Source organism: Ptiloglossa arizonensis, chromosome 2 (assembly GCF_051014685.1).
Source record: "Ptiloglossa arizonensis isolate GNS036 chromosome 2, iyPtiAriz1_principal, whole genome shotgun sequence".
In the NCBI taxonomy this organism is placed as follows: Eukaryota; Metazoa; Arthropoda; class Insecta; order Hymenoptera; family Colletidae; genus Ptiloglossa; species Ptiloglossa arizonensis.
Genome location: NC_135049.1, coordinates 31,490,382 through 31,513,412, shown reverse-complemented (window position 1 = coordinate 31,513,412; position 23,031 = coordinate 31,490,382). Strand labels below are relative to the sequence as shown.

The window sequence follows — 23,031 nt, the reverse complement described above, 5'->3', positions numbered from 1 at the left end:
GTCCCGTCGCGTCCCGTCGCGTCCCGTCGGGTCGCGTCGCGTCGCGTCTCCACGGTCCCTGACATTGTCTTCTCGAGGATGAATTCGAGCGGCGAGAGCAGGTTGCGCGCGTGTTGTGTATAGGAAGGCGCGGGCGCAGAAACGAGACTGGAACGATTGCGTATGCACGGTACACAATAGGTGAATGTGCGTACGAGGTCGCGGCGGAAAGGAACTTCCAATTCGACGTGTCTCGTTGCAGCCGGTAAACACAGGTGCAACCGAGAACGTCGGAAGTGTTTTTGCAACGGGGTATACAAAGCGAACCTTGAGAATGACCGATTTCGTAACCCCTCGCGGCTCTTTGGCGTCGCTTCTATTGCAGCGTAACCCGAAACACGTTCGCGGAGGTTGCAAGAGCCTCGAGTAAACGTTACGGTAAACACGTACCCGAGCCTTCCTTTGGATTTTTCCTCGGGTTCGGTTACATCGTTTAAAATATCGGCGTATCGCGGCATCGCCGACGCGAACCATCGATACAAGTATCGCGCGTAATATGTATAAATTATACGCGTCCCTGTTAGAAATACAAGACGATGGCTCATTTTTGTTCGCGATCTCGAGCGGCGGCGGTGCGCTCTTAAATAATCGCGAGATCCACTCGGATGGTGGCGTATCGCGTTTGCGCGTTCCCTTTTTCGATCCGTTCAGGCTTCTCGGTCGACGTCGACGCTCGTTCGTTTTCCAACGACTCGGTCGCGGATCGTTTAAACGCCCTACTGTCGGTATCGGCCTCTTACCGAGCGCATTAGCAACACCGTGTTACGAGCCCCGACCTATTAACACGAATAAAGGAAAATCTTGTCCTCTCTCCTTTCCACCGATCGCGAAACTTTTTGCGCGAACGCGTTCTTTTCCAATAACTCGGCCGTGCGTTCGGCGAATGGTTTTTCATCTCGGCCGCGCGGAGCCGGTTGAATCTCTCGCGCGAGCGCGAGCGCGCATACGTGCTCGGGCGTCGTAAACGAAGCGACAACGATACGAATCGTACATAAATCGTGGCCGATTATCAGCGGTGGCTCTATCGGTCGACTATCTCTCGGGAGACGCGCGCGTTTACAATACGTGCGCGCGCGTGTTCACGAGGCCGACTCGCCGCGAGAAAACGCCGTCTCGCGATATCGTCTCGTCGAGAGCTGCCCGCTCTTCGATAAATCGCGTCTCTTTATTCCACGGTGAGCGAGCCCGCGTGCATTATACCCCGACGCCGACGATTTCGAGATTTCATCCTGGAAACGTAACGAGCCACGAACAGGGTACAGGGCCTCCTCTCGAGCGAAGGTTTCGACTTCCCCGATCCGTTTCCCCGATAACGCGAAAACGGGCTGACCTTAATCGCAGCTTCCTGCCGCCGCGGATGCGGAGCCCATTGTTGCCGAAAACGACTCGAAACCGCACAACACCCCAGGGGGCCCCCACGGTACCTCCTTTTCCGCGGACTTTCCGCCTCGCGATCCTCTCGATCCGTTTCGTATCTTCTACGAACACCGTGAAACATTTCCACGCAATTTATCACTGGAACGATCGATTTTCGATTCTTTGCCCCTACGATCGAAATACGATCGAATGGTTCTCATACGGAAATAAGTAAATATTAGGCAACGTGCGACAGTTTTCTCCAGAATCGTGTCGATTCCTCCATCGGTACTCGATGAACCGCTTTTAAAGCGTTATCGTAGTCCGCGCGCTCGTAAAATTTCGAAAACCTTCTAAATTCATCCTCAAAGTGTGTCACCGTCGCGTTCGTCTTTTTTTTAACCACCCCATCCCCCGTTGCTCGCGTTACTTCGACAGAGAGGGTCGATGGCCACACGATCGCGATTCATTCGGCAACCACCGCCGTTCCAAAGATACGCGTGTTCTCGTCGTGATTTTGGTTTCTGCGAGACGATACACGCGGATCTTTCGTTCGAACTGACGAAACAGTCTCCGGGTGGCTTGGAACGGACTCGATACACCTTTGGAAAAGGCACAACGAAACAAACATCGTCCGAGGCGAACGTTTCGCTCCTCTACCTCGACAATTCCTCTCGGATAATTGGCTAATTTCGTTCGCGTTGCCAACGTTCTTCGTTAACCTTCCCACGGTCGCTTTGGCTCTTTCGAAGGAAAGGTATCTTTCGAACATTGAAAATTTCAGCCTCGATTTTCATCGAAATCGAGTCTTTCGACGTCTCTCGGATGCGAAACGGAGCCGACGAAGTCTCGAAGTCATCCGTATTTCGACGCACGAAAGAAAGTTTGGAAAAATTCCGCTCGTATTGCGAAAGATTCGTCCGACCTTGCCTTCCCGCTTTGCATTCCGATGGCTGGAATATCGCGCGCTCGAATCCGCGCAAACGGGGTGAACCGTTCAGTGAACGAATCGAGATTCTCTTATTACGACGATTTTTCGCGCGTTTTCTCTTTACGCGAGTTTTCCAGCTCGTCTTGGACTCTTTTTTCTTTTTTTTGCGGGCAACCCTCGTAACTTTGTTCGCTCGTCGAGTATCCTCGATACAGAACGGTGAGCGAAAAAGTCGAAGGTGACATTGGAGACCGTGAAAGAAAAAAGCGTCGTCGTCGTCGTCGTCGTCTCGAAGGTCTCTCGCAATCGTCCACGGACGAAAGGGACGAAAGGGACGAAAGGGACGCGTCGATCGTTGTTCGAAAAAAATCGAACGAGGGTCCGCGGGTTCGCGACGGACTCTTCGAGTGAAACGCGAGCCGAATCGCGCGTTCGACGAGAGGCTGCTGGAGGGAGTTTTAAGAAAGCCGCGCGCCTTTGAAGTCGTCTCGGGCGGTAAAGCGACGTTTTCGCTGGCGCCGACCTAACGAACGATCGCTTTCCGCGATTCGAGGTACATCGAGGACGCGGGGCGTCGTTGTTTCGCGGTCGCGTACGTGACTTATCCGCGTTGGATTCGGCGAGCATCGCGACCGAACCCAGTCCGGGAACATCCGCGTTAAAGGGTTTCGGGAGTCGGTACGAAACCGCGCGCAGAAACACCGACGACAACGACGAGTAAGAGAACGGCGACGCCGAGGTCGCCATCGTCGATTTGTCGCCGCGTCGCGGTGCTCGCGCGATCCTCGTGCACGGGGACAGGCCGCGGGAGTTATTTTCGCGCAAAAACGGTCGACGCTGCCGACCTGGGAGAGAAAACCTCGTAACTCTCGCCGATCTCGGAACGGGACGACGCCCAATCCAGGAAAACTACGATTTCTAATCCATCAGCGGCGCTCTCGGCCGGCGTCGCCGCGCGTCTTTCTTCGACGCTACGGGACCTCGGTTACCGCGCTCTATTTACGTTCGGTGCGTCCCGACGCCCGCTACGATTCTCGCACGTCGAAACACCGATCCGCGTAAACGTCTCGCTCGATACCACCGATATCCGTTGTCCGGGAGACGCGGAGAAACGTATCGACGATTCGAAGCCAACGATCGTTACCCGCCTCGAAATCCCAACGGAGTTTCTAATTAAGACGCGGCACGATATCGCCGCGATCTATCGTATACATGAATTCGTTGCTTCGCTTTCATTTTCGCGGTCCGTGTCCCTTCGCGCGTCTGCGTTTTTCTTCGCGGTCAATTTTCCACGCGCCGCGTTCTCTTTCTTCCACTTTCTACGACGAGACGCATCGGTACGCGTTCGATTCGAGACGTCTCGCGGACCTGGACACCACCGTTATCCGGAGAAAGAAAACCGAGAAAAATGGAAAGATACTCCTCGATCACGAGGGACGTTTCCTGTTCGAGTCGACGAAAGAAGAAAGTGTATCCAGGTTTTTTTTTCCCCGGGACTCGTGCTTCCCTGCGATTACGGTGTCCAGGATGGAGCTCGAATTCCGCTCGAAACGTTGGACACTGTCCAAGTTACTTTGATTTGTCTGAAGAAAAGAAGATTCTTTTCTCGAGAAAACGATTCCTCGAATCGTTTCGAATTCCTTCAGCAAAGAACGATTACGAAAGGTAATAAATGGACGACGATTCGAAAGAATAATTATGAGAGGCACCGCGAAAACGTTCGCCCGGCGGAAAGCGAAATGATCGGGATAGCCTCGGTGAATTTCAGCGGAACTTTCGTCGAAGCGCGTTGGCTCGCTCGTCGGGGATTTTAATTTCTTGTTATCCGCGTAGGGGGCGAGGAGGCGAGAGAGACGAGGAAGAGGTATTAGCCGGCGATTCAGGCCGAGACTAACGCGCACTTTTCCTCGACAACGCGTTTCTCTCGTCGACGCGGATGATTTCTTCCCTCCGCGGCGTTTCTTTTTAAACGTCCTTGGCATCGTCGTCTTGGTCCGCGTCGTCGTCCGCGTCGTCGTCGTTGTCGTCGTTCGAGCAGGTTCGATCGAAGGCGCGCGCGTTTCGCGTCGATCGAGCGGCCGGTTTCCGCGGCCGGTTGCCATGCCGAACGAAGCCGAGCCCGCTGCCGCTGCTCCGAGTGCCAGAAACCGTGAAGGAGCCTCTCGTGATCGGGACTTTCCAAGGACACCGAGGGTGCGTGGCGCGACGCGACGCGATGCGATGCGATGCGATGCTTGCGATGCGATGCGATGCGATGCTTGCGATGCGATGCGATGCGATGCGATGCGATGGGATGTGTGCGTGCCGGCCAAGTTTTCCTTTTCGCGGGCGCAAAATCATAAGCCGCGGCGAGAGAGAAAAGCCCGACGGACCGCGTCCCGGGCGAAATCGTCCGCCACGTTCCACATAACACACCGTAGGTACGTTACGCCAATTTCCCTATCGCGAGGATTTTTCTCTCGGTTAGCCGCGATGGATCCAGCGCCCGCGCGCTTTCTGTACCGGCCGCTAATAATCCAATTAAAAAGTACGCCGATCGACGCCCGGATAACGACGGCCACGACGATCGCCTCTTACCGCGCATAGAATGCAAATGATCGAATTTAGGCTCGAAACCGACGCCGTCCCGATTTCCCCGCACCGTCACCGCCACCGCCACCGCCACCACCGCAGCCGCTACCGACCAAACGGATTCTTTTTTCCCCTCTCGGTTCGTTCAATTTTTTTTTCTCTTTCTTTTTCCCTCCTTTCTTTCCTCTCTCGAGCGGAGGCGCGGAGCAACGGGCGAGAAGAGCCCGCGAAACGACTCTCTCCTCTATTCGTGTTGCGGAGGAACACGAAAAGCGGGAGAGGGGAACCCACGACGCGATATTAGGAGAAGGGACGAGGGGAAACCAAGGGAGGAGGACGCGCGAACGAGACCACCACGACCACGACCACGACCACGACGACCGACCACCACCACGACGACGACGACCACGACCACGACCACGACCACGACGACCAAGGAGAAGAAGAAGAATCCCCCTTGGCTCGCGTCCGCGAGAACCGGAAAGATTCCCTCGATCCGCTACGAACGGCTTCCAAGGTCCGCAGTCCGTATTCGAACGACCCCAACTCGCGCTCGCGCGCCCGCTCCGACCCACACGCGCGGAAACCGGCGTGGACTCGCGAATAGCGCGCGGCCTCTCACACGCGCGCTTCAGACGCACGTCCGGCCAAACGAGCCGCGAGGTTATTGTTTAAAGCGTTCCCCTTTATTGTGTCTACAATGTGCTCGGTCACACGCGGCCGGAACAACCAGCCGCCACCGCGGGCCTCCGCCTCGGTAAACGCTCTTTTTATTTTATTATTCTATTCGGTTGCTGCACCTCGCGTCGCCGACGCCGCTCTGGGCGTTGCCCGCGCGACGCACTCTTCGCGAGGATCGACTCGAACCGTCTCGAACAACGATCCTGGACAATTTATATCGACTCGAACCTCTTGCATCGCGCGTTTCGATTTTCGACCGGTTGGAAATTTCCATCGCTCGTTTTTTTCGCAAATTGGAGATTTTCTAGGGTGTTCCAAAAATAAAGATTCCTTTCGAGAATCTTCCCTCGCTCGATGGAAACGCTCACCGGTAGAAATTAAACGCGGACCCGCGAGAGAACAAAGTCCCGCGCGCGACTTTGGTCCAGCGATGGGTACTTCGACTCTTTTATCCTTTCCCGCGAATCGTTGGTTTTTCGCGAGTTCTCGACTAGTTCGCGTTCCGGTACGATCGCAATCGGCTTCGAACCGCCTCCGTTACTCGCGTACGAGCGCGCGTACACGCGCACACGCTCTCAGTGGGCATAACTCATTCGCGCGCGGCGTTTACGCGCGGGAATAATTTGGCGGTACGCGTTGGCTCGACTGCACGGCTGTAAACGCATTATCGAGGAGCCGCATCTCGAGGCGCGCGCACCTGCGCGCTCCGAACCAGAGACGCGTTTAACGCGCTTCTCCCTCTCCTCCTCCCCCTCTGGTTTCGCCCGCGGGCAAACCGCTCCGCGGGGAACCGGCGCGGCGCGCGGACACTGAGGCAGGTCCGGGCGCGGGCCGCGGTTATTGCTAAAACAATCTTCGTTATTGTGTCTAGAAAAGTCGATCGCGGTAGCGAGGGAACGCGCGCGAGCGGGCTCTGGCACCGTTCCACGTACAGTACCGCTCATAATTATTCCAACGGGCACGTCTGTCCGCGAAACGTGTATTTTCGTTCGAAACCGCGATACGTTAATTTTTTTATCGTCCGGATCGACCGTGCCGCCGTGAATAGTCGCGTCGAAACAACCGGGGAAGATATTTTCGACGATCGAGAGGGCACCGATGCGCCACGGATGCGTTAAGTTTAGGTTAGGTCTGGGTTTACGGAGTACAGAACCTCTGTACTCGTATCCGCGATCGAGGTTCCTACGAACGAGGCTCGGTTCGATCGGACTCGTTTCGAAATACACCGAGGCTAAGGTGTACAGCTCGACGCGTGGAAGGAGACCCCTGGTGGGAGTGGCCCGGGCACCCTGGTGGGGGAAAGTCTCGATCGGTCGAAGCTACGAACGATCGCGAAACGTCGATCGAACCGGACCGGACGATCCGTAGCCCACGGTAGAGACGGTATCGCGTAAAGACGACCGGAAAACGACGAAATACGAGGTTGCGAGGCCACGGGGACATCCGGTGGGAGAATAGGCGCGGCCGAGCTTCCCCCACCCCGAGGATCTTTTCCGACTCGTCGAGCTACGCGCCGAGACAAATTCTACCTCCACGCTTCACCGCCACGAGCGCGCTGCGTTAACGACGAACGTTGTTTACGCCTTCGAATAATTACCAACGGTACTGTATATCCGTACGCGCGCGAACAATTTCGCTCTCGGCGGCCACCACCACCACTACCACCGCCGCGCCGCTTTCTCGCCAGGAAGTCGAATCGCGTTCGATTCGCGCTTCGTTCGCCCACGAATTCCACCTAGCTATTTATACGCTCGCTGTTGCATTTCACCGAGACAGCCGCGAAACAATCGCCCCGAAAAAAGAAACGATCGGGTTCGAACGTCGCGTTTTCGACTCACGGCGAGGACGACCGTGCGCGTACGCCAATTGGCAAACGTTCCGTTCTTCCTGGTGTCGCGGATTTCCCTCGAGGGCGGACGAATTTTCTGGCGCGCTTGGGAAACTAATCGGTGAGGAAGTAGGGAGAAAAATACTCGGTGCCGGGAATCGATTCGTGGGTCAGGATCGTTTGGAAACGGGTTACGCGGTACGAGGAACGATCGGTTCTCGAGGCGCGAGTCTCGTCGCGGAATCCGACGATCCGCGTCGAGAGGCACGCGTCGCTTCTCGAGTCGCGGTGCCCAAAGATCGCGTCGTACGTCTTTCTCGAGGCGATCGTGAGCGCCGAGGAAGCGGAGGAGGAGCCGGAGGAGCAGAAGGAGGAAGAGGAGGAAAGACGAGGAGGTGGAGGAGGAGGAGAGGGTCAGGCTCGCGGCAAGTACATATACGCGCAAAGCGTGTCCGCTAGAAGAGAGGAGAACGCGAGCGTAGAGTCGCGTGCATGCACGCGGGCGAAGCTAGCGGCCGGCTTGCATGTGCGCGTCGGCTTGGAAAGGGGAAGTCGTCGACGGTCGAGGATCGAGAGAACGAGCCGAAGAAGAAGGAGGAGGAGGAGGAGGAGGAGGAGGAGCTGGAGGAAGAAGAGAAGGAGGAGAAGGAGGAGGAGGAGGAGGAGAAGGCGCGGGGCTAGAAGAGGGACACGCCGGGGGGAGGGTGGTGGCGCGGACGGACAGACGGACGGACTCGAGAGGTGCAGCGAACTCTCCCAAGGCCTGCGTACCCCCACCGAGCGTGCAACTGCAACTGCAACTCTCGCGGACCGAGTCGAAGGAGTCGAGAGAGCCGAGAGAGCCGAGAGAGCCGTGCAACGCGCTCCCTCTCTCTCTCTCTCTCTATCTCTCTCTCTCTCTCTCTCTCTCTCTCGAAAGAGAGAGGACCGTCGCGATAGAGGGAAGAGGCAGAGAGCGGCGGATGACTAGAGCGTGCGGTGGCGAGAAGGTGCTACCAAGAAGACCGACACCTTCCGCGAGTCTTATTTTTCACATCCTGCTGGCCGCCGCGGCGACCTATTTTTAAGGCGATGCCCTGCACCGTAGAACCTCCGACCGAGCGAAAAAGGGCTGCTAGGAAGACGGTGGCTCTCACCGGCCAGGAAGGACGAATCCCGATTCCCGAGTTGCCCCGCGTTTTACCTATCCACCACTGTGGCTCGACGTTGATAAATTCGCGTTATCCGCGTTACGTCCGCCCCTCTTTGTTTCGAGAGTTCGGTCGGTCCCGGTTGTTGCGTAACCGGTATCGTAACCGTTTGTCGGATATCGGTGGAAAGTAATCCGCGTTACGTTGCGCGAAATTACGCGTTACGAGCGATCGGGTGCCGGCGTCTCTGTTACGATCGAGAACGCGGAACGAGCCGCGGGGGAAGACGTCGCGTCGTTCGATAACGTCCGATGTACCCGCGACGTTGTCTCTTTCGAAACGGTGGCTTTTGTTTTTTTTTTCTTTTTTTTTCGGTTTCTTCTTTTCTCCGGTGATCGATTCCGCGAGCGAAACGCACTCGAGACGGGAAACGCGAAGAAATGGAAACTCAACGATCGTCGTTATTATTTCTCGGAGCGATCGACCTTTCCCGCGGGCAAGTTCGCGATAAGAGTCGACGCCTCGTCGCGGGTCTCGCGACGCATCCTTGGAATCGTATCTTCTCCTATCCTTCGCGTTTACACGCCTTCTCGAACATTGACGTCACAAGAGTGCACCGTCGTCGTCGCGAGCGCGAGCCGAGCCGACGAACGTCCGACGAATTTCAATCTCCCCCGGAACGATTTCGAACGCGTCGTGCATTTTCAAGCGGCGAGGGGACGACGACGGAGGACCACGGGTAAGGAGGGGAGGAGATCGGTGAAAAACACACGCAGAGGGTGACGCTGCGTACGAGACGCGTGAGCGAGCGAGCGAGCGAGCTAGCGAGCGAGTCCCCTTTCGTTCGCGCAAAAATACGCTTCATTTGTGTCACGGTGCGCGGCTGTCATGCACGCTGCGTCATGCGACGCGGTTAAAAGTGACTCAGGTTTTATTTCCTGCTTCGAGAGTTCTAGTTACCGCCGTGTTGGCCCTCTCGCTCGCGTTCTCCCTCTCGTTTTCCCGCGGAGCGAGGCGAATCGATACCGAACGAGGTAAAGGTTCCTCTCCCGAAACGAGCGCGAAAAACGAACGCGGGCCGAGCTCGATCGTTTCGAGAATCGCGCGCTCTCGCCACGATACGCCGCGCGAGTCCGCTCGACTCGTTTCGGTCTCGCGCGACTCGTCCTTCTCTTCGAGTTGCTTGTTTTTCTTTTCTCTCTCTCTCTCTCTCTCTCTTACTCTTTCTTTCTCTCTCTGTTCGGAGCGGCTGCGGCTCGTTAAATTCGTTCGCTGGCGTAACCTGTCGCGGAATTTTCGGTCCACGAATTAATGAGAATTAGTAGGAGGATCAAACGATCGTTCCTACTCGTTTTTTCTTGCCGGCTCGGTTTCGGTCGCGCGGAACGACGAGACCGGATCGTTACCAGAAACCGTTTGCCCGGTGGACGGTATTCCGAGCGGATCGAGGAATCGATTCTCGATCGTTGATCGCCCGATACGCGATCCTCGTTTCGCGCGATAACGAAGACACGGTCTCGAGGTTTCTTCGACGATCTTTTTCCGTTCGACTCGTCCGGACCGGACTCTCTCTGGATGAACGGGTAGAACGCGACGAATTCGTCGAAAATTGATATCAACGAACGCGAACGGTTCTCGCGTTGCACGGCCCGATTCGACGTGGATGTTTATTCGCGACGCGGTGTCTCTCTCGTTCGCTCGGAAAACTCCGGTAATAAAGTCGTCCGCGGTAATTCGAAGATAAACACGCCGCGGCGTTGGTCGAGCTTGCGTAACCGGGACGCGCGCGCGGAGTACGCGCCGGATCGAGCCCAACCGATGAATCCGACAGCGATTTTTACGTCACCGCGAACCATTTCCGGGAATCGTGGCCCGATATCGGTCGCACGCTTTACGACGAAACGTTCATCCACGGAGATAAAAGTCGTCGAGAGATCGAGAGACGACTCGCGAACATCGCGAATTGCGAATTTCCCGCGCAACTGCGCGGAAGGAAGAAACGAGAGAGAAGAATTCCAACCTGGAGATCGTCGTCCGGAAACTACGCGTCCACGTTTCGATCTCATCGCGCGCGATTCTACTCGTATCCGCGGGAAACGTCTCCGAGAGAAAAGAAAAGAAAAAAAAAATTGTACATCCTATTTGCGAGCGCGGTAAAACGAGAAAAATGAGAAAGTTTCGAAGAAACGCGTTACGCGCGTCGATTCGCGGTTACGGTTACGGATCCGTACCGAAAACGAAAGGAAGAAAATCGATTCGCGTCTCGGTGTCTCGTTGGTCGTTCGCGGAGATGTCCAAAGTGGCACACGAGTCCGCGGCGCAGGTGATCGCAGGTGGAAATCAACGATGCGACGCTGCTGGATCTACGGTGTGTGGCGCAAATCGAAAGTGAGATCGAGATCACGGTGCTGGGTAGCGCGTGTTCGCGGGATCGTTTCGCGCTCGTACGCGCACGCAAGGCGTCTAGTTAAGGAGATAGTGCCAAGTAGGTAGGCGGAGAGTCGCACGAGACTCGCGACGACATTTCGGGGCGGTGATGGCCGCGCGCGCGGCTACGATCCGCTCGGTCCCCCGTCGGTGCACGCGAGCGCGTATGCGTGCACGTGCAGCGCGTTCGTTCGATGCACGTACGCGCGCCGCGTCGCGCCGCGTCGAGCGAGCGAGCGAGCGAGCGAGCAGCTCGTTCGCCACGCTAGCCCTGGCCTAGATAAGCCGACTACTCGGCTTTGCATCGTTGCATCGCTTTAAGCCCGAGCGTTGCGCGCTCGCGTCGAGCGCTCGACACCGTCGATCCATCGAACGTCCTTTTCCTTCGTCGCAACGTTCGATGGCTCGTCCCTGTATCCCTAATACGGTCCCGTCTAGCTCTCCTAATTTCGCCACGCGTCTCCAACCGAGAACACGCTGCGAAACCGCGTCCGCGTGAACGCGCGAACGCGCTCCGTTGCGAGCCGGGTCTCGTCGCGCGGCCGCTAATTTCCGTGACTCGTTCTCGTGACACCATTTCCCCGCGCGTTATCGTCGCCGTTCGTACGGTTACGAAAGAAGTCGATACGCTGTAAATTATAACGTCGCTCCTTCCTTCTTTTACCACTTTTTTTCCCTTCTTCTTCCTCTCCCGGTCTTTCGGTTTCCTCTCGACGCGTACCGCCCCGCTTCGACGATGAAAACGCGAGTCCTTCGCGCGACGCAATGCGTGCACCGTGCTTTCGAAGAGAGAGAGATTACGAGACCGATATCGCGTTGAACGTATCGACGGTATTCGCGATACCTCCTGTCGTTCGAGGGATCGATCGATCGCTGCTCGTCTCGACGCGTTTGCGTGTCAACGGGGGGAGGGATCGAGCGTCGCGGTGGGTCCCCGACGCGACCTGATTTTCGACGCTCGAAAATCTCCAAACGTTGGAAATCGAAAAATTCACTCCACCGAGCGACCCTCCGCTCTGGTCGGACCGTGCGATTCGCGACGAACGGACCAATTTAGGGGAAACTTCCACGCGGCTCGAGAGATCCCTCTTCGAAGGGAAGAAAATTCCCAAAGTCGTTCTCACGTGGAACGTGAAAACAGAAATTACGTTCGCTGACGACCTGATTTTTCCACGCTGGTTAAAAATCTCGAAACGCTGGAAATTGAAAAAATTCTGCTCCGATTCGGTTTCTCGGGACTTTCGACCGGTTTCTTCGTCCCGTTTCGCGTAAATCCATCGCGGTTGAAATCCAGAGAAACTTGAACTCTACGGAGCGACCCTACGGAGAGAAGGAAATCCCTCGTCGAAGTTAAGAAATTCCCAAACGAGTGGTTCGACGGTTAAGAGCTTGCTCATTTTTTTTTCTCCAGGCTCGTTAAGACTCTCGAAACGCCGAAGATCGAAAACCGCGCGGTCCACGTTCTTAGTTTCTCCGGTTCGGAACATTTATAGGATGAAACTTCGAAACGTGGAAAAGTTCGTCCGTTGGAACGGTTTCGCGAGAACGTTACGCGTAAAGAAATTTCGGTCGTGGTTGATCCAGCGTCGAGAACTCGGCTCGAGGTCGCGAGTCCGCGAGAACGGACAGCGAAACTACGGTGTTTTTTCCTCAGCCTCTTTCCTTTTCTTCGTCGGAGGCACGATGCCGCGGCGACCGATTCGCCTTTCCCTCGTCGGAGGGAATCCGCCTCCTTCCGCGGAAGGCCACTTTTCCCGAGCAGCGGACGAAATCGTGGCAGCTTTTCGGGACGAGAAACACCTACCGAGTGGCAGTTGCGGACTCCGCTCGATCGACCGGTTCCGAAATACGCTCGGCGCCGTTAACGGCCTATTGGGCAACGCACCGTCTCGCGTACGCCGCGTCGTTTCACCGAGACGCTCGCAACGGTGCGTCGTCCTGGGTGGTCCGAGTGCTCGCGTACCGCGCTCGTCGAGGAAGATTTCGCGCCGAAGAAAAGAAAGAAAAAAAGAAACTATACGTTACGAATTTTCGGCGTAACGGATATCTCGTTGTCGAACCACCGTTGTACCCTCCGCGCGGAACGCGACGTCGTGACTCATTTACCGTTGAACTTAACTCGGTTATCGTCCGCGACGTCGGTTAATTATCGGTTTCCAGCGTACGATCGATACCACGCGCGATAACGACCGAACCCGGACGATCGAGAGTCCACGGTTTCTGGGTACCGCGATCCGACGATAACGCGTCCATCGATGTCGGGTTGGGTCGAACGATGGTAGAGTCACAGGTGGAGGTGCGCGTTCCTCGTACGATACCGGTAACCTCGATTCTAACGATGAAAACGGCGTTACGCCATTTTCCTCGTCGGTGAGACGCGATCCATTATCGCGGGATTCGAAAGAGCTTGGCGCTCGCTCGCGCGCGCGCGCGCGTACCGGGAGCGCGTTTTCGAGCGGAACGCGGAAAAAGGAAAAAGGAAAAAGGGAAAAGGTAAAGGGGAAAAGGAACCAACGAGAGCCTCGTTTGTTTTGAAATTGCTCGAGGATCGCTGGAGCGAGTTGCCGTTTGCCGTTTCTCCTTCCCCTTTCCCCCACCCCGGCCCCATTTTTATCCCCTTTTCTCCTTCTTCGTGTTTTTTTTTTTCTTCTTTCTTTTTTTCTTTCGCAGCCACGGCGCCGACGTTGCGACGAAAATTAGGTCGAATCGGCTCGAAATCACGAGGCTTCGTAATGCTCTCCGTGTTCGTAATCGACCGATAATGCCGGAATTAATGCGGTTACCTGCGTTTCGCGTTGCCTTAACCGTTGCGCGATCGTCGTTGCACGGTGACCGTGTACGTTCCGCTAGCGTGTGCGTGGACGCGCGAACGCGAGCGTTGCTCAATCGTCGTCGACGCGATCCGCGATCCGCGCCCGCGAATTCGAGGGAAAAATCGATTGCGAAAACCAGCGATCGTTTCGCGTCTAATATCGCTGACGCCCGAACGAATCGACGCGCGCCGACGTCGATCTTAATTTAAAGCGTGACGAAACGCGCGCGCGATGCATTTGCGCAACAACGCGCGAGCGTTACGAGCGACGTTCGATTCGTCGCCGATCGCGCGCCGATCGAGACGGGGACCGTCGATTCGAGATTCCCGATCGTCGAGCAACCCCTGGCCGAGAGGACGCGCCGAAGCCGCGTTCGACGACGATCGATAACGCGAACAACTGGAGAGAAAAAAAAAAATACACGTAAATTGAACGCGACGCGGCCCGGTTACAGTTTGCGTTCGCGAAACGGAATTGTTCGTTGGTTTATTTACGCGCGGCACGCGACACGATTACGAGTTTCCGAATATCGCGTTTTTCCAGACGGTTCGACGTCGTCCGAAAGCGACGTTCTCGGATCCCTTTCCTCGAGATTCTTAGAAGGATCCGCGTTGGCCGATCCGTGGACTCGAGAATCGTGTTCGTTCGTTTACTCTCGAGCGAGAACGGAACCGAATCCTCGAGCGTTCGAACACTTTGGAAACAAGGGGAGGATGGAATCGTTGGGTTGCGAAAGAAAAAAAAAAAAGTCCCGCGAAGAGTGGTCGCAGGAGGAAAGGAACGGCGAGGAGTCGAGTAGGTTACGGGGCGTTCGTGTTTCCGTTTTGGCGGGATGCAACGCGAGTAGAGTCGCGGTCGAGCGCGGCGCGAGTCCGCGGTGCATCGAAGACGACGACGCGGTCCGCGCATGCGCCGGACCGCCGATGCACGTGGTAAGTACAAGTATGTCAAGGCGCGACCTGAATTTTCCTACTCTTGGTGCCCCCTACCGTTCCGTGCCCCTCTCGTCCCCGCTCCCCTACCCTGCTCACCGTTTCCCCTCCCGCGCGGCCACCACCGTTGCTCCACGCTTGCTCGATGCAACTCCGCTCGGCTCTCCTCTCTCCTCTCTCCTCTCCTCTCCTCTCGTAGAGTCTCCTCTCGGCCGGCCGCGACCGTCTCTTCGCTCCGGGTATACGTTTCCTCCTCCCTCGGCTCGCGGGCCGACCGTCCTCGCGTCGCGCGCGTTGCATCTACCTGCGCGCTCGAGAATGCCCGGTGGCCACCAACACGCGCGTGCGTTGTCCCCGTGCGCGAGGAAGAGGGCACAACGCGTGCACGCGCTACCACGCCGCGTGAGTTTTAGCGAACGCGTATCCGGGGCCCCGATCCTCGAGCGTTGCGACGCGCGCGGGACACGCGGGGAAGACGTACGCGCGCGACGACACCTTCCTCTTGGGAACGCGAAAATAGCGACGACTCGAACGGCCGAGGCGCCCGCCGAGCCTCGAGGCCCGATTCCTTATCCGCGGCAACCTCCTCTTCCGCCGCGCTTTGTCTCGCGACAAGGGACGATCCCGCGACGAGATATCAACCACCGGGGTAATTACCCGGCCACGGCGACGAGAACCGGCGCTCGATTCAACGCGGGAGCGAACAAGATACCGACCGACTTCGCGTCTCGTCTTTCGAGCGGAACACGGGTTACGGGATCGAGGAGAATTTTAACGAATAGTGGAGCCAAGTACGAGACTTTTCGCTTTTCGCGAGCTTTCCTCGCGCTTTGTCCTAACGCGAAGAGGACCGAATCGTGGAGCCAAACACGAGACGCTTTTCGCTTTTCGCGAGTGTTTCTCGCGCTTCGTCCTCGCGCGAAGAGGATCGATTCGTGGAGCTAAAAACACAAGACTTTTCGCTTTTCACGAGCATCCCTCGCGCTTCGTCCTCGCGCTTCGTCCTTACGCGAGGAGGATCGAATCCTGGAGTCAAATGCCAGACTTTTCGCTTTTCGTGAGCTTTCCTCGCGCTTCGTTGTAGCGCGAAGAGGACCGAGTCCCAGAGCCAAACACGAGACTTTTCGCAAGCATTCCTCGCGCTTCGTCCTCGCGCAAAGCGGACCGAAACGAGTATCGTTCGGGCCTGCACGAACGAGAATGCAACGAGATTCCTCTGAACTTTGTCTATCGCGGTTGTCGAGTACACGGACGCGTGTTTTCGCGACCTTTCGCAACGCGCGCGCGTGCGATTCCAGCGGAACTCCGTTGATATTTACGATCGACGAGACACCCGTGACGGTACGCGATAATTGTTTTCACCGAACGCGATTGCATCTCGACGAGACGGTGGCACCGTTGGGAATCATTTTTCACCTACGTCTTCTTCATTTATCAATTTGCGGGGAAAGTCGACGCACATTGTAACGAAACTCGACATTCGGATCGAAATTCGAGAGACACTCTATATCGTCTCAACGACGCGACGAAGACCTTACGAAAATGCTCGTAGAAACAAAATCGCGAGACTCGAACCGCGGAAGGATCGAAGAAACGATTTTCGAGATGCTCGAAGCGATCGTTTCGAAGACAAGGATCGATCGATCGCGCGTGTTTACGAATCGAGCGCCTCGAGCCGTTCGTCGATATCCTATTCGAGATCCCGTTCCTATTCTCGGCCAACGGCGAGCCGAGTTTTCCTCGTCAATTTGTCACGGAAAAGGAAAGCGTTACGGTATATCTAACGATCGATCGATCGTTGGATCGTTCGCTCGATGTCGCCAGACCGTGGGGCCCGTAGAAAGCCGGCCACTCGTAGGGACTTTATTTTCTCGCGAGGATCGAGAAACGCGTTGCATCGAATTCGAACGCGAGCCGTCTCGTCTCGTCTCGTCGCGTCGTTTATGAACGCGAGCCGAGCCGATGATCGATCGGGCGAATAATTTCTGTAATTACGCGGTCTCTCGGGCCCTAAATACGTGGATAGCTCTCGCAGTCTTCGTCCGAGGGATAGAAAAATCCTCATTGAAAGGAATCGCGAGCCCGACGCAAAAAAAAATTACTCACCGTCCACATTCTATAATACTTACTCGGCTCGCGTCCCCCTTAACGCGCCGCGATCTTCCTTTCTCCCCGCGACGAGTTTACTCGTCTTTCATCGACGATAGCCAGCGTCGGAGATTTCCAAGCGCGAATTTTGTAAATCGTTCTCGTTCCCGATCGAAAACGCGTTACGCGATCGGAATTCCTCTCAAGCGTCGCCAGAGACGTCCGTGAGTTTCTTTTTCTTTTTTTTTTCGACCGTTTTGGGCCTTACCGCGACGATTCGAGGAATCGAGTCGCTCGTTGAGGAATCGACCGCGACTACGACCCGTGGAATCGTACTCCCGGTATCCAAATTCGGATCGCGGTGAACGACCAACCGATACTTGAGAAATTACTCGAGGAAATTCGTGAGAAAGAAACGGTTCGAGTTTCCAACTGGGCTGCTTCGTGGAGGGAACAATAGGTTGCTCGATAAATTTTGTCCCTCGATAAGAAACGGAGCTATTAGATTCGTCGATTTATTTTTCTAGAGACGATAGTATTTTTTCGGTGAACGCGTGCGAAGTTTCCCGTATATATCCGTCGATTCGTTCGTATATTGACAGTTGTTCGTAGAATTTTTTTACAATGGAAAGAATGACAAAACTTATCGAACAACCTGGTACAATCCCGCGAAAGACCAAAAATCTCGTCACAGTCCTCTCCGAGTTCGAATTATCGACGATCCAAGAGTGACGGCCAAAATATTCGGCGCTTACTATCGATGGTTACCAATGTTGTCTATTTTTCTAGAGACGATAGTATCGTTCGGTGAACGCGTGCGAAGTTTCCTGTATATATCCGTCGATTCGTTCGTATATTTACACTTGTTTATAGTATCTTTTTACAATGAAAAAAGCGACAAAACTTATCGAATAGCCTAGTATAATCTCGTGAAAGACCAAAAATCTCGTCACGGTCCTTTACAAGTTCGAATTATCGACGATCGAAGAACAACGGCCAAAACATTCGGCGCTTACCATCGATTACCAATGTTGCGCTCCCGGTGGGCGCGGACCGGCCAAATCCATCGAGAATCGCGCAGGAGACGACGTCTGGTCCCGTGGGGATTGAAATTACCGTAGGTTGCGTTTAATTCGGTAATCTGGGGTCCGAACGAGGCGCACCGAGCCGGTGGAAACGAAATAAATCGCGATACGCGCGAGAGAACCGACTACCTGGTCGAGGCGGGGTTGTTTCGCGCACGGACCGTCGGGTTGACGCTTTTACGAGCGCGCGACGCTTTTACGAGCGCAGCTGGTGCAACGAACGATTAGGAAGTCGATCGAACGAAGCCTCGCCGAGCCCTCGACGGATTTCGACAAACTCGCGCGCGAGAAACACCAGTCGGTGTATACCGCGGTATCGGGATCGGCTCGCGCTTATAATCGCCAAGAGGTGTTACGAACGATACGCGAACTTCCGATCTCGCGAACGAGCGAATAGTATTTTATACGAGAGGGAAAGAGGAAGCTCTTGAGAAAGAGGAAGCTTCGTATCGGCGTGTTTCTCGAGATCGTACGAGCTGGAGAACCAACGATACTTTTCAACGACGAGACTGAACGTTATCGGAGAGACAAGGACAAGGAGGGTGTGTATTTTTCGAAATGGTCGAAGTTTGCTGCAAGCTTTCCTAAACGAGCCCTTCGTCGATCTCGACTGGTTTCTCGGACGCTCGACTCGTGGCTCTGGCACCACCTCCTACGGGCGAAAACCCCTTGCTCTTTTCGGGACCTATTTCCCGAAGGTCGTCCCGTACCCGCGAACCGCGTTAGCTCTATCGAACGACGTCGAACGGGCTTGCGGCTCCGGTTCGAAAGTTCCGTCGAGATCGAGAACGAACGGGCAGTAGCCGAGCGGTGCCGAGACGGCCGGGGCAAGGGCGAGACTCGTTTACCAACCCCCCTTACCGCCGAAAACAGCTCGAGGTTTACGCTCGAAAGGCGTAGGTAGACCTCGGGTTTCGCCTCGACCGGGAGTTAAACGGTAGATCGAAGGAGTATCGATTCGAGGTGCGTAGGTGGGTGCTGACCTACCCCTACCCCGAACCTCGTCCTCCGGACGACCTTCTGGGCGCGTCCTACCCCAACCCAGACATCCGTTTCGCCGACAAACAGCCTCTCTGCCAACACGAACGTACCCTCGCCAGCCCCTTCGCACGGTTTGCCCTCTATATCCCTCGGCGGGAGCACGCCAACCCTCGTCAGGAACGTCCTATCGAGGCCACCCTCGCAAAAACTAATCCAGGGTCGACACTTTTCCCACCCTTTCCCTCTTTCTCGTTCCACGACGACGACGCTCGCTCGCTCGCTCACGGTACCGACACTTTGGAAACTCGAACGCAAAAGAAAACGAAAGTGGTAGAGAGCGGATCACCGGCTCGCGGCGGGACCGGGCTCTCTCTCGCCTCTTCGTTTCTTTTCGGATCGTTTCGCGGGGATACGTTCCCTTGGAAGGTGAAGACAGGGAGAAAGAGAGAGAGAACATTTCGCGAGATCGAGAACGATCAATCGGGACGATCAGCGACCGGAGTCGAGCTCGTCTCGGAAACGAACTACGCGGAGCGGATCGATCGTTCGCGTCGCGGATTTCTCAAAGGGATTCTTCCCTCTTCGCGAGATCGCGATCGATCGTTTCGTGAAATCGATAGCTTAGATCTATCTGGACCGAACCTCTTGTACGATTGCGCAACCTCGCGCAACGTCGAGCGACCCGTTCACGGAGGGAGCTTTTTCAGCGATCCGTCGAGAGGGGATCGGGCAACCCTCGAAAAACGAGAAACGTGGGCAGAACTAATCGGTACCGAGCTCTGACGCAATTCTTGCCTCCTGGAGGAGGAGCAGGGCCCGTATGGTTTGGCCAGGGTCAGGGTACCGGGACCAGGACCTCCGAGTCGATTTTTCCGATCGAACTCGGATTTCAAAGTACCTTCAAAACGCGCCACTATTTATTCTTCGTCCCGAATCTCGCCTCGAGTCGCACGCGCGACGATCTCTCCACGATTTCTTCGCGATTCTTTCCTTTTCGTTCGACGAACAATACCTCGTCAATGAGAGATAAATCATAATCGTTGTCGTAACGGAAGAACAACATTTCAAGATTTCAGCGTCTATTTTTCCAGTGCAATCCAGCCGCCTCACGAGCGGGACTTTACGACCAACAGTGCGCAATTTCGCTGAAAGATTCGCAAAGACCCGGATCGATGCTTCTTTCCGCTCTGTCCACGTGCACGTTCCTTCGAGAAAATCTAGAGAACACTTGTGAACGCGGAACGTCGTCCTCTAACCGGTAAAATTTAAAAAACGCTGTTCAATTGAACGAACTATCTTACGATTTTCGTCCATCGGACCTCTCCGCGGAAGAAAACCTCTCCGGGCGGATGTAAATTATTCTCGTGCACTTTCGAGTTCGAAGATCGACGATCTCGCGATCCAAGTGACGACGCGACGACGATTCGTCGACGATGATTTTTACCGAGGCAACCCGCGTCGCGATCACGTCGGAGATGCAATTAAGCGCGACGTTTCGCGTCCCAGACAGCGTCGAAATTATTACGAGGAACGGATCGAAGTAACGCGCGAAATTATTCGCTCGATCGCACCTCCCCTTATGGAGAACGCGGTTCGCGGCTAAACGATGCTCCTTTCTCCGCGGCTATCTCCGCTCGTGTTTTTTTCTTTCTTTCCTTCTCTCTTTTCTCCTTTTTTTTTTCTTTTCTGGGTTATTTGGACCGTCGCGTATTTTTTTCACCGTTTTACGTCCGCGACGCGGCCCCTCGCGTCCCTCGTCGCGGTCTCGAGTTGCTGAACGTGTCGATAATGGCCGTGCTACCTATCTGAGGTCGTGGGTCAGCCCTCGCCGATGCACTTTACGTATACGCGGAGATACCAGAGCCCCGGACACGAGCGTCTCCTCGATCGACGTCGGTGCGCACGAGGCTTCGTTACGTCGAGGAAACTCTTTTCCACGATCGAGGAAACGCGATCGTTCCTCATCTTTCCTCGACAAACGCGACGACGAGTCTTTCGCGATTTCTCTCGGTCGCGGTCTCGCGAGATTCGAGAGCGATCGGTTGCACGGTGTCGAGTCTACTTCTAATCGTCCGGAAGATTCGAGGAACGAGGAATCCCCCATTCGGGGAAGATCAAAGTCCATTACGTTCCCAAAGACACTTTTCTTTTTCTCTTTAGAGAAAAGCAACGTCCGTACGATGTTTTACTCGAGTGATCTCCAGCCCGGACTCCAAAACTTAATTCTCAGCCCTCGACGAAGAAACGCGTTCTCGAAGAGGTTCGAGACACCACTCTCGCGATCTTCTCACCGCCACGAAACGCGTGTTTGCGTCCAGAAGCGATATCCATCTATCGCGAGAGTAACGGAGAAGAGTCGACGGTTGTCTCGCAAGCCGAGAAATACGCGTCGACGGAAAACGTATCGCGGCGAACCATAGGTGGGAGAAAAAATGACCGCGCGCGATTAATCGTCGGGGACCGATAACGCTCGTACTCCTCGCGCGAGAGGACGACCGTAACGGAAAACAGGAAGCGCGACGTAATTAGAACGATCTACCGAAAATGCGTCGTCGAGTGGTATTTATCTGTTTCGCGCGAGCGTCCACCGTGACGAGCGTATCTGCAACTTTCGCCACGGTCGCGTAAACAATCTCGGCGAAACCCGACTCGCTCGAGATCCAATTATATCCCGGTTCGCTGCGGCCCAATTACGTAATCGGGCCGATAACCGAAAAATTCGGATTCGACGACGCGACGGGACGCCTCGTTGGAAAAAGGGGAACTTCGATCGAGGCGAGTTCGAAAGGAAGAACACTCGTCGCGACGGACGCGTCGTTGGAAAAGAGGAAGTTCGATCGAGGCGAGTTCGAAAGGAACACTCGTCGAGGTGACGATCGCGTACTCGTCGCGACGGACGCGTCGTTGGAAAAGAGGAAGTTCGATCGAGGCGAGTTCGAAAGGAACACTCGTCGAGGTGACGATCGCGTACTCGGGGAAGGGAGTAAAAAACAATTGCTACGCGAGTCGATAATCGAACCGGACCGTGCACGTGAAACGGATCGCGGGAACACCGTGTGGATAACCGCTGGTGCGCCACTTTTCTCGCGGATAATCGGCCGTTTTCACCGCGAAACGGAAGCCGGTTCGCTCCGACTATGCGAGCCGAGAGGAAAAGTCTAGATCGTGTATCGAGGGCGTTTCTTCTCGGAACCGGTGCGAGATCAAATTTTCATCGAGAGGCGAGAGGCGAGAGGCGAGAGGTGGTCTTTGCAGGGTTCGTCGACGATATTTCGGAACACTTCTTTCGAAACTTACCCTTGGAATTGCACCAGGGGTGTTTAAACGTTTATTGGACGGGATAATCTTTCGCGAGAAGATGTTCGATCTCTGGAGAGATCTACGAAATATTTCGTAGTATATTTTCGAGGACAGAAATTGTAGATCGCGAGCCGAGCTCGGACGAAAGGAACCTCTTTATCGAGTGACGCGCGATTTAAACTATCGGGGAAAACGTTCGGATGTTCTTTTCCTTGTTCGCAATCGTACGCAATCTACGCAATCGTACATTGTTTCCAGAGAGCGTTCTTCGGGACAAAAACCAATGAAAATCAGTTTAAAAAAGTCCGATAAATCGCCTCTTTCTCGGTAATATTGCTATCGACTCGATGCTTTTGAATCGTCTCGGTGAATCGAGAATGGGATTCGAAACGCGCGAGCGTAATTCTTCTCGATCGACGTTTTCGCTAGCAACGAGTCGCGCGTTTCGATCGTCGACGACGCTTCGAATCGTGGCTAAGATATCGTCGCGAGAGCGTTGCAACGGTGCATCGACGAACGCATCCGCGCAGGTGCACCGAGTATCGCGGAAGTCGCAGACCGATGCCCGGAGAAGCTCCATTATCCCTTTTCGAACGATTCGAAACGACGATGGTCGCGGTATCTTTCCCGAGGCGTTTATTTTTACTCGTATTGTTCGCGGATACGAGCGTCGGCCGTGATTTCGTGTTCTGGTCGTGGAAAACTTTCCATCGAGAAATCGGGAAGAGAGTTTTCGAAGCGAAACTCGGTAGGGGAGAAACGACGGGTACCGGCGAGTTGTCGGAAAACGCAGCCCGGCGATCCGAGAGGGGATCAACTTTTACGCACGAATTAGCCAACAAACGAGGTCCTTTGACGCGTCCCTGAAA

The 23,031-nt window shown here is 55.2% G+C and overlaps 1 protein-coding gene across 4 annotated transcripts in view; it reads right to left on the bottom strand.

The window, feature by feature from the left end:
• Eip74ef (Ecdysone-induced protein E74) overlaps window positions 1-23,031 on the bottom strand; it is a 150,978-nt gene that overhangs the window by 56,314 nt on the left and 71,633 nt on the right. The window lies entirely within an intron of this gene.